The sequence below is a fragment of the Gallus gallus genome, chromosome 1, assembly GCF_016699485.2.
Source record: "Gallus gallus isolate bGalGal1 chromosome 1, bGalGal1.mat.broiler.GRCg7b, whole genome shotgun sequence".
In the NCBI taxonomy this organism is placed as follows: domain Eukaryota; kingdom Metazoa; phylum Chordata; class Aves; order Galliformes; family Phasianidae; genus Gallus; species Gallus gallus.
The window spans coordinates 140,867,897-140,884,945 of record NC_052532.1 but is presented as its reverse complement, the minus strand read 5'-3'; positions in this window follow the sequence as shown (position 1 = coordinate 140,884,945).

Genomic DNA, 17,049 nt, shown 5'->3' with positions numbered 1-17,049 from the left:
TAAATAATGGTTGTAAACAAAGATCTCCACAAGTTCTCAAGGACCACAGGAGGCCATGATGACAATTATGTTGCTAACACACCAATATTTTCACTGTTCCTGAACAGTGTTTACACTAAGTTAAAAACCTTTCAGCTTCTCATACTGCCCTGTCAGCAAGGAGGCTGGGAGTGCACAAGTAGTTGGAACACAAACTGGCTGAAAGGATATTCCATATTATATGGAAATTTGGTAACAGCATCAAGCTGAGTTCTGCAGTTAATACAGTAGGAGAGGATGCCATCCAAGTGGGCTTGGACAAGCTAGAAAAGTGGACCCATGAGAAGCTAATGAGATTCAGCAAGGCTAAGTGTAAGGTAGGAACAATCCCAGGTATGTGTACAGACTGGAAGAACTCAAGGGTAGTCCTGCAGAGAAGGACTTGGGAGTTCTGGTAGATGAAAAGCTTGAACTGAACCAACAGCATATGCCTGTAGCCCTGAAAAACAGCTCTATCCTGTGCTGTCCCAAAAGAAGGTTGGCCAGCAGAATGAGGGAGGTGATTGTCCCCTTCTGCTCTGCTCTCATGAGTCCCCATTTGGAGTCCTGCCTTCAGACCTGGGGCCCCCAGCACAATAAGGATGTGGAATTGTTGGAGCAGATCCAGAGGGTGGCCATGAAGATGATCAGAAGGCTGGAGGACCCCTCCTATGCAGAAAGACTGAGAGGTGGGCTGGTTCAGCCTGGATAAGACTTCATGGAGATATCATTTTGTCCTTCCAGTACTTAAAAGGAGCTTATTAACAGAAGGGAAAATAACTTTTTATATGAACAGTTAGTGATAGGGGAAGAGGTTTTAAACCCTCTTTTAAGAGGGGAGAATTAAATCAGATATTAGGGGGAAATTCTTTAATGTAAAAGTGGTGAAGAGCTGGAACAGGGTATCTGCAGGAGCTGTGGACATCCCATCCCTTCAGGCATTCAAGGCCAGGTCAGATGTGGCCCAGGGCAGCCTGATCCAGATGTTGGCAACCCCTTGCAGGGGTTTGGAATTTGATGAATGGTGGTGCAGTACATACCTGCCTGCCGACTTAAACCACAACACTTGTATTCTGACTCCTGCAATGATTATTTTAAAACTGTTATTCATCAAATCAGAAAAAAACAACACTCAAGCTGAAGCATAAACTGTTACAGTTAGAAAAGTGCAGTTAATTTGATTTAGAACTGAAGCATACATGTGACTGTATATGGTTTACTCTGGAGCATCCTTCCCATAGTATTAATAAATTAGAAGGATAACACACAACTGTGCAATATATATTTGAATCTTCATTGGTATTATTCATCACCCAGATCATAGTATAAAATATAATGAAGTGAAGAAATGATTTTTTCTGGCCTAAAAGAGATGACTTTACTAATGAAGTCCTCGATTTGCCTTGCAAAAAACTCAAGCCTATTCCTGCCAAAGCTAAGTAGTAGTGTTGTACAGTGAGGAATAAAGTAAGGAAGGAGAATAGGAAGAAGCTATTATTCTTTCCTGATCATACAATGGAGTTAAAAGCATTTCTATGGGTCACAGATAACTGCTCAACAAACTGTCCCAGAGATTAGTATTTTACACTGAGATACCTTATTTGCTTGCTGAAACCATGTACCAATTTTTGTCTGATCTTTAGTTTCTTCATTCTTTCCTTTCACCTCTTTCAGGTTCTTTTAATGCCCAAGGAACACCATGTTTCAGAAAATGCTGTGAATGATGGCCAAGAAGAATTCTTTCCATGGACTTTCCAGAATCTAATAAAACTCATGTATCATCAGTAGAATGAGGTTTAAATACAGCACATAGTATCCAAACTATTCTGACTAGGAAAGCACATAGTTTAAGCAGAATCACATACAGTGGAGATATTAGTGTCTTAGAAGCCCCCCCAACTAATTAGTAAAAGGACTAATTAGTTAAAGGACCCCAAATAATTAAAAATAATGACAATGATCTGAGGAGAAACAAACTAATTTACTAAATATGGTATCGGAATGCAAGATAACACACTATAATACAATATAATTAGAATAGAAGCTAATAAATCAAATATAATGAGAGCAAGAGCATCCAAAAGGTGGAAAGGCCTCACCATAATCCTCAGTTGAGATGCACAGTCAGGTCAAGCAGCAGGAAAGAGAGCCAAGAAGAGGAAGGACTCGTGACTTTGCCAGAGGTTGTATCTCTTCTCTGAATACAAAGTTTTCTGGGGTATGTAGTTCTTCTCTTCCGGACAGGCACCCGGAACTGGAGCATTAGCTTTTAAACTCCCAGTACACTACATGATGCACTACATAACTACATGATGTTATGATGTGGAATACTGATAACCAAAAATCGTAAAACCATGACACACAGTGATCTCACTCGGACATTACAAGGCACGTAGTATGACTAGGAGTAGTTACTCTTAGTGATAGGACATAACATGAAGGTAAGCTTCCCTGTATCAGTCTTGTACAACTCATCTTCATGGTCTTTGTACCCTTCTCTAAAATCAGAATCAAATGTCAGTGGTCATGGTATTGCAGAGGGCCTAGCAATGTTCTGGGCTCTATTCTGAAGACTTTGTGGCCAGCTTGTGCTGACACTTAAACATAATGACAAACGTCTGAGAAATCCATCACTGGTGTGTGGAGGCCAAGGTCATATTGTCAGTGTTTGGCTTTGAATTAGTGACCTTGTACAAAACTACCTTCTGTTTGAAACATCGCAGTGAGTTATTTGTTTAGGATATCTAGGGAGCAGCAATCTGAATTGTGGAAACACAGGAAGTCTTTCGGGAGGTCAAAAGTGTCAGAATACAGAGAGCAATCAGAATGAATCACTCAGGTTTTGTATTATCCAAAGTTATCTATTGGTGTTACCTAGACTACTTCATAAAAAATAAAAATAAAGTTAAGGAACAGATATGATAAATAAGTGCTCAGCTTTTAAACCCTAACATACGCAATCCGGTTACTCGTCTTTTCGAAACAACTACAACAGTGGTCCTCCTTGTTTTGTCTCTGAATACCTAGTGTAGCTCTGTCTTCATCACCATTCTATATGTGGAGGCTTCATATGAATATTCTCTAACTCAGTAGTTTGAGGTGATTCCTTTGTTTGCTGAACTAGAATTACTTTAACATAAACTTGACTCTTGCAATCATTATAATCAGTAAAATCAGTCCTGGTAACTATGTCCAGTTTGAAAGTCACTGCTGTAAGTTCAAAGATGTTAAATATGAGTAAGGAAAACATTTCCACCGCTTTGTACATCTTCTTCTTTTGATATAGAATAAAATTGTTTGTTTTTTTTTTTTTCCTATAACATCCATGTGGGGAAATTCCTTGTCCCAGTTTAAAGATTGGACTACACATAGAAGGCTGATAAACTGAACTTCCCATAATTCTGATGCTTCAAAATATTTGATCTCATATGGTAAAGAACTCGTAGTCTTAAATTCAGTGTCCTAGCAGTGAATCTTACTAGCTGTGCTCCTTTTCAAGATGCTATCACAGGAATGAAAAAGAACGTGACTATTAAAGCTTCAGGAAAATGAAAACAAAATAAAACAAAAAAATATCTTTCTTGAAACTGAAGATTCTTGGTTGTAAAAACTTTTAGAAGAATTTTCTAATATCCAACCTTGAGTTTTGTCAACATCTGCACTGTATTCTGTCTTTTAACACCCAGAGTGTAAAAGTAGAAGTATTTTCCTGAGATACAATAAATGCAAATTTAAGTCATTAATTTAAGTCAAGTCTGATTAATTTTTGTTCTGACTTCCACTTATTATGAGTATCCCAAACAGTGGACTGTGAATTCTGACTTAGGAAATAAAAAATTTCACACCTGGAGTATTTAAATAATATTTTCTGTGGAAGAGCATGGTGGTTATAAGTTATCTTTACAATGTAATAGAATGACACATGATGTCCCCTTTCTTCGCATACTCAGCACTAGTAGAAATGCTCATTTAGCTTTCCACCATCTTGGACAAACTGTTGGTCTCCAATTTGTTAGCTCAAGAGATCTTTTTCTTCCTTTCCATTCCCCTGGAGTATATTTTGATCCTTACTAGGACAAGAAAACATTATTCACCCATTTCTACTTATGCTACTGTTGTACTGTTCTCAGTAGAATGTACTGAAGCTGAGAAATCCTTTAGTAACTGCAGACATCAAGTAATGGGTTCATTATTAAGCTCATTGGTTTGGTGACCAGGGTTTTTATTCGTTTAATGTTATTTGCTTTATTTTCATTTCGTATTTCTCTTTTGATCTCAACAGAAATCCCATAGACTAAAATGTATGTAATATTAGGCCACAAATGAGTAAAATGAAAAACAATTTCTAGAAAGTAACATCTTTTTTTTTTTTTTAATGTTATAAATACTGTCACTTGTTAAATACTTGTGAAAGAATTTGAATGTTTTAACCATTAAAACAAAAAATGCTTCATAGTGCATTGTGTATGAGTGACACAAAATGAAAAAAAAAATTAACATTGCCTAAATTTTATGATGATTTTCAATTCACAGAAGAGGCAGTGTAATGGCTCTAGGAAGGCATTAGTGAACTGATAGAACCCAGGTATCTATGAAAGGTATCTTTCTCTATCTATTAACTATCAAGTTATGTCTACACAATGAAACAGTCTGAGATTCTTTGCCACTCCATACTACAGGGCCTAATAGATATGCTGTAGGAAGCATATCTTCCTACAGCAGGAAGGTAGGGAAGGGAAGGGAGTAAATTTTCTTAGATTTCACAGGAGAGGCATATCTTCAAAATCAATTATGACGAATCTGCAGAAATGGTATCTGCTTCATCCAGACCTTTCCCATCATTGTGTGCACTTTACATACCACTCTTTGCACAAGGCAGACTTCAAAGTGATAAAAGTGCAGAAGTGCACAGATGTATCTCCTGTGCCTTTCTCCATACACCTCATCATTAAGAGTCTGGTTAAGTAAATGGTGCTTCCAGTGATTCTCTAACCTCTGTGAACTCAAGACTGTGGAATCATAGAATCATTCGTATTAGACAAGGTCCTCAAGAGCATCAATAGACCCTAAGGAATATGCCTAGAAATAGCTTAGACATCTTTAGAAATGTAGCAAAACAAACAAACAAACAAACAAACAAACAAACAAAAACTCGATCACTCGATCAACACTATAAACCCAGGATTAATGCAAGTAGTATCTTTTTTGTATAGATGCTAAATTGGATAGTGGAAATTGGTGAGTCAGGGTAGTGCATTTGAATCCTAAAACTATGAAGCCCTTGGGCGGGGGGGGGGGGGGGGGGGGGGAGGGAGATGGTTGATGTTTGAATATTTCCATAAAATATAGGTTTGATAAAATGGCCTGAAGGAAAAGAGAGGTTTCCCTGCAAGTTGTCAGATCCTGAGACATTGATTAAAGCCAATATGTATATAATGCGTTCAGAATTTGCTATGTTTGTTGAGATAAAATGAAGTTCATCAGTACTGGAAAAGCCTTGAAAATAGGATTTTTACAGAAAAAAATAAAATAAAATCAAACAAAAACAAAACAAAACAACAACAACAACAAACAAACCCTAACTTATTCTGAACAGATATTTGAGCTTAGAAACTGTTGAATCCAGCCAGCTCAGCTCAGTTCAGCTGGGTTGTCACATCTCACATTATTAATGAAAGTACATCTGCTCAACTAGGTTGCCATAAACCCAGATTATTGACTGGAATAAGTGTTCTCATCTGGATTCTCACCCCTTATATTTATAAACCTTTATAAACAGAATTGTTTAGACTGGAAGAAATTTCTTGAGATCGTGTGGTTCAATCACAGAATCATAAAATCACAGAATCATAAAATCACTCAGATTGGAAAAGACCTTAAAGATCATTGAGTCCAACCACAACCTAACCATACTACTCTAATAACCCACTGGAAGAGAGCAATAAAGTCTCTCCTCAGCTTCCTTTTCCCCATACGGAACAGGCCCAGTTCCTTCAGTCTCTCCTCATAGGGCATATTCTCCAAGCCCTTCACAAGCCTTGTTGCCCTTCTTTGGACCTGCTCCAGCACCTCAATACCCTTTCTGTACCGAGGTGCCCAAAACTGAACACAGTACTTGAGGTGAGGCCCCTGCTCAAGCAGGTTCAGCTAGAGTACAAGGATGCCCAGAGCCATGTCCACTCAGGTTTTAAAGATATCAGAGGATGGAGATTCCACAGCCTCAATGGGCAACCTGTACTTGTGTTTGATCCACTAAAAGCATGCTATCTTGTGTTCAGAATTAATTAAACATATTTGAATTTTTATCTTTTGCCTTTTGTCCTACCACAGGACACTACTGAGAAAAGACCAGTTCCCTCACTTTTTTTCCCCCTCATCAGGTAAGAGTGTTCCTATTTCTCCCAGATCCAGAATCACAGAAACATTCAAGCTTGCTTTAAAAAGGGTGGTCATACCATACTTAAGAGGCAAATATACCTGAAAGAAGCCTAACTAGATTTGAATAGGTCTCCACTCATAAGTCTTGTCATATTTGAACCAACTTGCATTGTCTACATCCATTGTTCTGCTGACACATGACACAGATAATACATGCCTTGATAACTGAGATGTATATTCATATTTATAATTATTAACAATAAACACAGCTATTGGCAGAGAGTTTTGTTTTAACTGTCACTTATCTTCAGCATGTTGTAAATCACAATAAACGTAAGCTCAGTAGCTAGTGTTGAATCATTTTGATCCATTGCCCTAGGTAGCTTAACAATGAGGCACGCTGACATGAAAAACTACCAAATCTCTACCGACGATGTAAAGTGTTTAGAATTACTTTTCATTCAGAAATAACATATCATTTTATAAGAGGACTTGTGGAGCAGAAATAACATGATGGAGAATAAGACAAGCGTCTTTGAAGGTCATAGACTGTCAAAGTCAACAAATTCAATCACAGTCTCCAGAAGCAGGAGCTTTCAAAATATAAACACTACAGATTTTTCTCAGAACCTGCGTTATGTAACTCCAACCTTGAGAAAACTTTCCCATCTAAATGTATCTCTTCAGACTTTTCAATCATGTTATGATACATCCTGTTTCAAAATGTTTAAATTAAGCAAGCTTGAGATTAATACATAGTCTACCTGAGGAAGAAATACATTTTTTGTTCCATTAATCTACTACTTTAAAAAGTCAGGACAAAACCTTTTTCTACATATATCATACTTCTTCTTTGTTTGCCCAAAATTTAATCTTTAGTAAAAATTGAAGGGAGATGATTGTGAAAAGTATGGGTTTCATTACATTATGTCTTTTGTTATATAGATAAATAACAATATAAGGATTTATTTTATCTGAAATGGTATATGCTGACATTACAATTGTTATAAAAAGTTTACAACATTTTTCTTTCAATGAAAAATAGGAGGTACATGTTTCAATACAATGTTTTTCTCACTAGCAGTGACCTAAAACTTCTTTCCACATGCTAAGCTTATCAGCAAGAATTTCCATTTAAACTAGTGGCTCACACCACAGCTCCATTTCTTTTAACTAAAATGTCAATGTCAGCATAACATCCCCTTCAAGACACTGCAAGCAGAAGAAATTGGTTGTGGAAGGGTCAATGGGAAAAAGGGGGAGTAAAGACCTGGTCTGAGGAAAAAGTATTCCTAGTGAATGAACCTCTAGTTCACTCTGGTGGACTTGATGCAATTTATATCAACCATATCCTATGGTGCATCAAGTACAGCATTATTAACCAGTTGAGGGAAGTGATTCTCCTTCTCTACACTGTAATGATGCAGCACTGCCTTGAGTACTGTGTGCAGTTTTGGGCATCACACTACAAAAAGGACATTAAAATGTTAGAGTGTCCAGAGGAGTGCCACAGAGATGGTGAAGGATCTAGAGGGGAAGAAATGAGGAGTGGATGAGGTCCCTTGTTTTTTTCAGTCCTGAGAAAAGGAGGCAGAGGATAGGCATCATGGCGGCTGCAGCTCCTCATAGGGAGTGGAGGAACAGGCACTGAGCTCTACTCTCTGGTGACTGTGGCAGGACCCAAGAGAACAGCATGGAGCTGCATAAGGGGTGGGTCAGGTTGGGGGTTAGGTTCCATGCCCCTCACCAGAAGGTGGTGGGCATGGAACAGTCTTTCCAGGACAGTGGTTATGGCTCTGAACTTGTTGGAGTTCAAGAAACATTTGGACAACACTCTCAGACTTAAATTCTGATGTTTTGGCGGTCCTGTGTGGAGCCAGGAGTTGGAGCTGATGATCCTTATGGGTCTCTTCCCACTTGGGATATTCTATGATTCTCTGATAGAAGCTGTGCGAGCTGTAGCACATTAAAAAGTGAAGGAAAAGTCTTAATACCTTTATTAATGAACATTTTTCATTGGCTTTCCAGACATAAAAGATCAGTGACAGGCCCTGTTGATAGTTTTGAAATTTAAAGTCCTTTCTGATTTAGGCTTCACCAAGGACACATCAGGGCTATGTGGTTAATTGTAGTTAATAGCACTGACAGATCAGTTTAGGAGTGCAGGTGAAGAAGAGTGCCAGATAATTATCTACAGTAAGGCTTCAACTATTGAATTAATTCCCCCCAAAATTAACTGCCCACCTCAACTTTAAAGTGCCTTAACAAAAATACAGAACAATTATTTTAGAAGATTTTTCTATAATGAAGCAAATACAGAACACAAGAAAAAAAAGGCTGGGGCACAATAAATAAGTGCTTGGCATATGAATGTTTTGATGGGCAAACCAGAAAATGTGAAATAAATAAATAACATGTCATATGAAAGTACTCATACTCTATGTTAGTCCATGTTAGTCCAAAATAATTTTTATTTTAGACTGCATCTGTGTATTTTTTTTCTAAAGAATTTTAGCACTTCTCTGAATTAGTTTCCTTTATACTCTACAGGGGTGCTACCTTTGATTAAAGAATCTAATCTTTCCCAGATTCTTCAATCAACTTCTAAAAGGGTAATGTCTCCATATTAGTTTACCAGCCCAAAGAGTAACAGGGATGAAAAAAAAACAAACAAACAAAAAAAAAACAAACCACAACAAAACACAGGCTTCTAATCAAAGCTTTAGAATTCACCTTCAAGGTGACTACGCCAGAATAGCGTTAAGGTCATTGTGAACAAAACAATTGATGGATGAGAAGTAATAACATAGACAAGCTTTGGTTTCAAGTATCAGAATAACTCAAAATGTCTACACTTTAATTACTTTTGTCAAAACACGTATTATAGAAGCAATCACCTTACACCAGCATTGTGAAATGTCATGAAAAATTGAAAACTCAAATACCTTTTCTTAAATGCTATGACACCTTTACACTGTTGAGTGCTATGTTTCCAAGATGGTCACTGAAAATTTATGTTGTGTTTCTCAGCACAATTTAATTTTGCTCTGCTTTATTAAATGTTTATATTCAGTTGAGGAAGAAAATGGTGAAAATATTTACTTTAAAAAAAGTACAGTAAAACTGAAAATGTGGTAAAAATCTCAGTATTAGAATGCACGGCTTAGTCTAAAAACACTTTTTTTCATATGCATGTTTTTTTAATTTTTGTAATGTTACAATTGTTCAGCACTAACATTTGTGCCATGACACCAATCTGAGTTTTATGCAGTGATTGTCTATAGTTCTCCTAAGCTCTATAGTAACTCCCATGTATATCATCCAGAAGAAAATAATGTTCCTCAAAAAATAATTTAGAGCTTATGGAACAGTTATATCATCACCTGAAGCAAGTCTCCAAATAGAAACAGTAATGACAGGACATGAGAAAGAGGAAAATACAGCTCCTTATTTACTCCATGCTCTTTTGACTGAACAAATTCTTGCTGCCATTATACCAGAACTAAGATGTTATCTGATGAATTTTTTTTTTTTTTTTTTTTTGGTCATTGTTAAGAGAAGACATTACCTGCTATGTAGATTTGTAATAAGGTTCTGCACATAATCATCAAAGTGAAATACAACATTTATAATTGAAAAGATGGTGATAAAATATTCTCTTTGATTTTTTTTTCTATGATTTTTTTTTTCTATTCAATGATTCTATGATTTTTTGAGGAATCATGTACTCATTAGATGATAGGTAAAAAGAAATCATGAATCAGAAGCTTTGTTAAAAGTAGAAAACAAAGAGTAGGAACTGATTATTATCTTTCAACATGGTCAAGATTAGCATATCAGGAGCTCTTAAACAGTACTGACAAGGAATTTCAACAGTCCTCTAACAACAAAGTATGTTGAACATTGAATATCTGTACTGAAAAAAATTCTGTATGTGGAGACATAACAATATATTTTGGTGGACAACAGAGTTACCCCAGGAAAATGAGACAGAATTCTACTGACATTAAATTGCCTTTTAGAAGTAAAAAATATATTGCTTTCTGAACTGAGGCAATCCCATCCTCCCTGGCCCCCAACATACTAGGTGAGTAGTACATTATCTGCTCTTTGGAACAAGCCTGTGTAGGTAGTCCATGAAGAAACTTGCGTAAGATTTAGCAGGAAAGGCAGGAAAATGGCATGACTGAGCAATGTCCTAGATTCATGTATAGACTGAGTAGAGTACCACAATCTCCTTGGGAACTATGTTATGGCACTCACAGTTGGGAAAACAAACAAACAAACAAAAAAAAGCTCACCTAAGATGTTTGTAATCACTTCATAGTTATTGTTTAACACCTCAAAGCTATCTTCATGCATATGAATGGAAGATAAAAGTTGAAGAGTAAAATAGCCAAGTTAACTGATAGTCAGAAACACTGAAGAGGCTTCTGAGTTCTTCTGAGAAAATCCAATAGGTACACATAATTATATGCACATGCATAAGTCACAAATGCACACAAACATCCTTAAATGGAAGCATGTTCATGTATTGAAATAAAACTCTGTTTTATACTTACGATTGTCTTAATCTCTACGCAAAAAAAGAGGTTTTGGTGATATCCCAGAAATATATATATATATATGTATATATGTATGACCTATTTTTTTTAATGTGGAGATGGACAGTAATATCTGTTACTTGAAAATGTTACTCCTGAAGTAACTGCTTTCATTTTGCTAAAAACATGTGATCAGAATGAATTCAGTCTTGAAGTGAAATAAGCAATAACTTTTGATACTACGTATTAATATGCTGCCTATAGAATGGTGTTTGTGTCCTTTTTTCATAGGAATACTTCTCCTTCACAATCTCTTGCAAACACTGGAAAACACTAAATATTTTCATAGAAGACCTTACGATTTTTGCTCATGCTAATTTTTTAAAATGTGTTCATAATATCTCTTTCCTGTTTTATATATGCCAAAGCTATTTTTCCTCAATCATATTTCCACTATGTCTCTTCAAGACTAACAAAAATCATGCATATTTCAGTTAAATATGCTATTGCTTCTACTTAGTTTCACTTTAAAGTGAAGTTTTAAATAGAGAAAAATGAAATAGAAAGTCTGAAGATTTTTTCTAACTATTGGATTGCTCATATATCTCTATGTGAATATATGTGCAAGTGTAAAGTGAAAGATGTAATTTCTAAATTTTCACTCTTGAAAAATAGTCTGGAATCAGAAAAGCAACTTACATTAATTTACACAGCCTTATTTGCACTTCAGCGTAGCAAAAGAAATTTTATTCACTTAACAACTGCCATTTTAACACTTATTTAGTTTAGAATTTCCCTTCAAAGGTTATTTCAGCGCTTTTATCAACATCCAATAGACAGTTGCACAAGTGCAATTTTGTAATTGGAAATCATTTTCTCAGACTCCTGAGCTGCCAAAACAATCTGTTAATTGATCCTATTTGTTAAAGCATCTGTAATGAAAAATACTGTATTCCCACCCAACAAACTGGATTCATTAGTGTGTTGTTAAACACTGTGGTTTTAAAGAATGGATAAGAAGCTGCAAGAAAAAAGTCCTTTCCCAGTTGTTTGCTTCATTAAACAGTCTGAAGGACTTCTCCAAAGGGCACAGCCTTGAATGCGCAGGTTATCTCAACTAAACCTCTGCACTGAAGAACCTGCTTCACTGAGGGAGTCCCCTCTGTGCCTGTATGTGAATGATAAAAAAAGAACAAAAGATTCAGCTCATTCAAATACTAGGCATTCACTGAATCCAGATTTTGTATGGAAACAGAGTTTAGATGCTTGAAACATATCAGAATGCTGAGAAAATAATTTACTCTAGTGTTACAAAGTTGGAGGGTGAAATCCCTCCTGAGTGAAGGTGGATTGCTTTGAAAGCTGATGAATCAAGTTAATTAGCAGTGTATATATCACAGACTATGTAATAGACCTTCAGGATTTAAAGGCATCAGTCTAATACCTACAAACATGCAGAAAGTATTTTACATTTTCTTCTGTTATAATACTGATTAATGAAATGAAATGAAACGAAATGAAATGGGGATATGATTGAATGACAACATAATAACCTCTAGATGCAAATCCTCATACAGAAGCCTTCTACTTTAATAAACTCTTATTAGTGTATTATTTTCTGTATTATTTTTAATTTTTTTCCCAAGATGATACAAAGCTTTCTGCAAGTAGGAAAAGTACACAGTCAGTCTTTACAAATAATATTCTTGACAAGTTCATCAGCAAGGCAGTTCAGCTATTAACACCTTTGATCTTGTCAGCATTATAGAGGAATGAATGACAAACATGCATAAGTTTTAACATAGAATCATAGAATCATAGGATCACCAAGGTTAGGAAAGACCCACAAGATCACCCAGTCCAACCATCCACCCGTCACCAACAGTTCTCACTAAACCATGTCCCTCAACGCAACGTCCAAAACATTAGTTACATGCATTGCAGATGTGAACAGTGTTGTATTTCCTGGAGTGTTCCTTTCCTCAACCTTCAGTGTATGTGATTCTACATGTGTACAATATACTGGTAATTAATTGAAATGATGACATCAAGTGGAGCAGTGCAGTTGACACACTAGAGGGAAGGGATGCCATCCAGTGGGACCTAGACAGGATTGAGAGGTGAGCCCATGCCAACCTCATGAAGTTTAACAAGGCAATGTGCAAGGTCCTGCACCTGGATCAGTGCAATCCCAAGCACAGACACAGTCTAGGCAGTGAATGGCTTGAGAGCAGCCCTAAGGATTTGGGTGTCAGTTAATGAAAGACTCAACATGAGCTGCGTGCTTGCAGTCCAGAAGGCCAACCGTATCCTGGGTTGCATCAAGAGAAGCATGACCAGCAGGTCAAGGGAGGTGATTCTGCCCCTCTGCTCTTCTCTTGTGAGACCCCACCTGCAGTACTGCATCCAGTTTTGGCTTCCCACAACAAGAAGGACGTCAAGATATTGGAGGGAGTCCAGAGGAGTGCCAAGAAGATGACCATAGGGCTGAAAAACCTTGCCGATGAGGACATACTGAGAGACCTGGGGCTCTTCAGTGCAGAGAAGAGGAGGCTGCAGAAGGACCTTATGCTGGCCTTCCAGTACCTGAAGGGGGCCCTTCAGGAAAGCTGGGGTTGGAAATAGATGATTTTATAGATCTCTTCCAACCAAAATCTTTCCATGATTCTACAAAATGAGTATTGATATGTTTTCTGTACAAGCAACTCTAAAATTTCCCCTTCTACTGTTAATATAAGTTTTTGTCAGAGGTGTTTGCAAGGAATCTGAATTATAAAAGAGCATTTTATTAGTAAAATTGTTTGATTTCATACGGAAATGAAGCTTATGTTCATATTTAATTGCATGAAATCTTTTTGCTTCTTAACCCAAGAGCTTTTAAAATGAGCTCTTTTCAGTCAAATTTAACAAAGGAATAGAAGTATCAAACATTAATTCTGTCAAGTTTTCTGCAAATGCAACTACAACAACTGAGGGAAAAGCAGACACCTGGGAGTCGATATCAGATCAGGAAGCAGAAGAGAGCCCTTACAAATGCTCTGACAAAGGGAAAATTTTTAATCAGTGCAAGCACTTTTTATGTATCATAGTTACTTATCCATGAGACAGGAAGGTATAGAAAGACAGACTTCATTAGTTCCAGTTTTCCTGCATAGATTTTTAAGGAAATAAATAAATTTCTTCCCAATGGTGCCTCTTGATTCCCTTCCAGTCACCTTCCACATTCTGTTTCTCGTTAACATAACTCACCACAGTTTAGAAGGAAAGTGTCTTCATCACCACATGAAAGTGTTTGAGGAATAATTGTAGTTTATAACTTGTTCTCAGAAGGCAAGAAAATAAACATCTTCCAAAAATATTATTTATTTTACATCATTTGAAAATTAATTTAGAAACAAGGTTATTGTACCTGACAGAACTGAAGTTGTGTCTGGAAATCAATTGCTTCAACACATAGCTTGAACAGAGAGGATTTTGTTAGATTGTAGGGAACAGAGAATTTTCCTGGGAAGAAAAACAGACAGCTCCAAGTTACTCACTTTGTAAATCTGCAAGAAGACATTTCAGAAGCAAGAGTTCAGTCTATAGACATTTTCTATTTTTAAATTCCTACCAAAAAACTGGAAGTCTATACAGAGAAACAGATTCTCATGCAAACATTAACACTTTTCAAATATCACAGCCTTTAGATACGACTAAAAAGAAATCAAATATTTGTATTTGTTTCTACATAGCATACTTGATGAATCAGAAATATCTGAGCTAGTGTCACGGAGTTATCTAGATCAATCTATGCCTGTGACAGGGGGGCAATAGGCCCATGGGTCCCCTGCCTCCAAAAAATGGGAAGGGAAAAGGGAAAGGGGTAGGGAAACGGGAGTTGGGATCAGAGAGGGAAAAAAGAATGGAGCAGTGACAATGATCTTAGGAGGAAAGCTTATTTTACTAACTATGATATCAGAATGCAAGATAACACAATATACTACAATCTAATTGAAATTGAAGCTAATAAATCAAATAAAATAAGAGTGAGAAAGTTTCTGAAACTGAAAGGCCTACTTGAATAAAGGTGCACGGCTTGGAAGCACACACCCCTCTGCTAGGCAGTGAGACAGAGATCCCGTGATTTCCGTGACATATCTTCCTTCTCTGACTGTGAGGTCCTCTGGTATATGTAGTTCTTCTCTTTTGAGAAGCAGGTATCTGGAAAGTTGTCAATCCACGGAACTGGAGTATTAACCCTTTAAGTACCTGTGCTGAACATGATGTTATGTGGAATACCAATAGCAAAATTACAAAACCATGACAACTAGCCATGACACCAAAATAAATATATTAAGTCAAGAAAATACTTTGTTCTGGATATTATTCATTTCTGATTTTGGCTTAAATTATATGGATCAAAGAATTAAAAACACATATGTATGTTTTTAACTTACTAGGGTGAAATAATGAGTTATCCCAGTGATGAAGAAAATAGCATGACGTTGTATTGTTTCTGAAACAAACACATACTAGTACCTTGGATATGGTAATAGGACCTGGCCTACATTGTTGCCATAGGAAATTCTCCATATGAGTTTTTCTTTGTATCTTGAATAGATCAAGTCACAGATAATAAGTATTTACCCAAATGCATATCTGAATGAGTTGTTGATTATAATCAAGTCATATTCTCAACAGTGAAATTTTAGTTTCAGCATTTCATTTAATATGCATATTATATCATGAGTACAGAATATTTGTACTGTATGCATACTTCTATATGAGTATAGAATTATATTAGAATTATATTATTAATATGTATGCAAGATTGGTTATAAAATAATATTCTTTCTTGAAAGTAAGCATAAGCCCTGAGGTCTCTGAAAATCATCTCCTCATTATGTGAAACTTATACGTTTCCTTTTCTTCTATTTCTGACAATAATCACTAAACATCAAAAAGCAGAAACACTGGGACTTGGCACATAGAACTGTAAATATGTGTACAGAAAGTTGTAAATAATTTGAAGTGCAAATTTGATTAACACCAAGGTATTACTTTAGCCAAATAATACAGTGGACAATTACAAGACTGGGCACAAAAAGTCGGCAGAAGAGTCTTTGCCTTTGGGGTGAAGTATGGTGTATCACAAAATTTGCCTTCTGATATATGATGTTTAGACTCACCACTGATCATTTCATCCAGCCCACAAACATGATTTATACTGCTCTCTTCATCACCATTTGTTAGACTAATGCTTGCCATATCTCTAAGATCTTTCACCTTCTGAATGATCTTTCACAGGTGAATGAGATGAGTAATATAACTTACTGTGTCTAGAAAATAATACTATAATAAATTACAGACCTTACAACATATTCCATAAAAACAAGATAAGGTTGTAGACAAGCATTGGAGTTCACACCAGCATACAAGTGAATATAGTGAAAAAGAGACACTCCTCATCCTCTTTAGTAACAGATCCAGACTGGGAATAACACCATGTTTGACCTGAAAGCAGGTAATTCCTACAGAGAAATCAGTATTAGAAGTCCATGAAGGAGTTATTACAATAAATAAATAAATAAATAAAAATAAAAATACATGCAACAGAAATAGTTATTAGTGCTTTATATTGAGAGATTAAATGAACACACAATGTTCTCATGCTTCATAAGATAATCTAGAGCTTCATAATTCTTGACCTTTTTCCTTAGTCAGCCCTGCTACATATGTGGTCTGATCCAGGTGAAAATGAACTCCATCAAATGTATCTGTCAAACTGTGTGCGTGTGTGCATAGTTTTCCACTGGATCAAATAGCTGTTAAGATAACTGTATAGTCACGTGAATGCTAGCAGTAATATATGAAATGAGATGGGAAGACATAACCAAGGGCAGGAAGGTGAGACTGCTTGCTCTTAACCTGACTTAAATCAACTGTGAAATTGCATCTCTCTTATAGGCCTTCACTGGCTGAATGAAGTTCAGTGTGAAAGATGAAGTTAGATTCCATAGACACACCTAACTGTCAGGAAGTGCAAGATATGGAATATTTATATTTTCATCCTCACTTATGCAGGTTTTGAAGAAAGTTCTTAATTCTTTTCTAGCATGGTGTTTTT